Source organism: Schistocerca americana, chromosome X (genome assembly GCF_021461395.2).
Source record: "Schistocerca americana isolate TAMUIC-IGC-003095 chromosome X, iqSchAmer2.1, whole genome shotgun sequence".
In the NCBI taxonomy this organism is placed as follows: Eukaryota; Metazoa; Arthropoda; class Insecta; order Orthoptera; family Acrididae; genus Schistocerca; species Schistocerca americana.
This window is the reverse complement of record NC_060130.1, coordinates 205,638,730-205,640,483: the sequence shown is the minus strand read 5'-3', so window position 1 is coordinate 205,640,483 and position 1,754 is coordinate 205,638,730. Positions and strand designations below refer to the sequence as shown.

At 43.8% G+C, this 1,754-nt stretch overlaps 1 pseudogene; it reads left to right on the top strand.

Annotated features, from left to right (window-relative positions):
* The first annotated feature begins 889 nt into the window (after positions 1–889).
* LOC124557189 lies at positions 890–1,007 on the top strand (annotated as a pseudogene).
* The last annotated feature ends 747 nt before the right edge of the window (positions 1,008–1,754 follow it).

Sequence of the window (1,754 nt, the reverse complement as noted above, 5' to 3'; positions counted from 1 at the left end):
TCTAAAATAGGAAAGCCAACGAAATGCTTCTTGCCTTTGGTGGTTTCCTAATTGTTGTACATCTTTTGTCTGCATACTGTCTGTACTGTCCTATCAGCGCTGCTTTCTCCCAAAAATACCCCTAGATGTCTTTGGAATAATATTTGTTTGTTTCCACTACACACACTATTATCTAAATACTAAATCATCTCATAGTTACTAATTACTGTTTTAAGCATAATCGTCATTTTGAAACAACGTTCATTTCACTGTTCACCTACAGAACTGAGACTGGCAGATAATCAGTTACAGTAGTCGCCTGCAGACGGCACCACCTCACAACAGCTGATGCCTCAGATACATCCTAGCTCTGTCAGTGAACGTGGCTGTCCCTAGACGGTTTTAGCTTCCTTAATTGTGACATTCACACACGGAATTTGTCTTGTGACAAAAAAATGTTCAAATGTGTGTGAAATCTTATGGGACTTAACTGCTAAGGTCATCAGTCCCTAAGCGTACACACTACTTAACCTAAATTATCCTAAGGACAAACACACACATCCATGACCGAGGGAGGACTCGAACCTCCGCCGGGGTGAGCCGCACAGTCCATGACTGCAGCGCCTAAGATCGCTCGGCTAATCCCGCGCGGCTGTCTTGTGACAAAGTAAATTGCTGATCATGTATGTTCAAAATGGATAATAAACTTGAGATATTATTAAGATATAAATATGTGTCTAGCTGCAAGTTTTCTGTTAGATGAACGTAGTTACAAGTGATTACTCCATATTACTCTAGGCTACTGACGAAACAGCCTATTTAAAGGAAATTATGCTGATTGTTTTCGTCATTCATGACAGAACAATAGCAGAATTTCCTCAATTATTTACTTGCTGCCATCTGAAGAGTGGCCAACGCCTTTGCCGCAATGGTAACACCAGTTCCCGTCAGATCACCGAAGTTAAGCGCTGTCGGGCTGGGCTAGCACTTGGATGGGTGACCATCCGGTGTGCCGAGTGCTGTTGGCAAGCCGGGTGCACTCAGCCCTTGTGAGACAAGATGAGGCGTTACTTGATTGAGAAGTAGCGGCTCTGGTCTCGGAAACTGACATACGGCCAGGAGAGCGATGTACTGACCACATGCCCCTCCATATCCGCATCCACTGACGTCTATGGGCTGAGGATGACACGGCGGCCGGTCGGTACCTTTGGGCCTTCATGGCCTGTGCGGTAGGTGTTCAGTTTAGTTCATTTTAGCCATCTGAACAGTAGATAGTAACAGATACCAAAACTAGCGATTCTGTATCAACGCCAAAAGCACAGGAGATATACATGTTGAAGTATCAGGTAGCAAAAACTTAAGAGCGTACATGTTAGGCCACTGTACGTTGCCTCGTGACGATGGGACACTGTTTACTCCATACGTTGCGTGCACATCCTCAGCAGAGTAGCCCTACTCTTTAGAATTCTTTATAGCATTTTGCGCAGTTTTTCGACATACGCTCTAAGGCAAAAAAAGACGCACCACAAAGAAATTCTCCGATATGGACTGAAATCAATAGGTATGTACATGTACAGAATAACAAATGATCACAGTTTTAAAAAAAATCGAGAGAAAGAACTTCACATATTGAGCAAGTCAATAACGCGTTGGTCCCCACTTAGCATTGATTGGATTTGTTGGATGCCCTCCTGAGGGATATCGTGCCAAATTATGTCAAAATGATGCGTTAGATCGTCAAAGTCCCGAGCTGTTTGGAGCGCCCAGCCTATAAT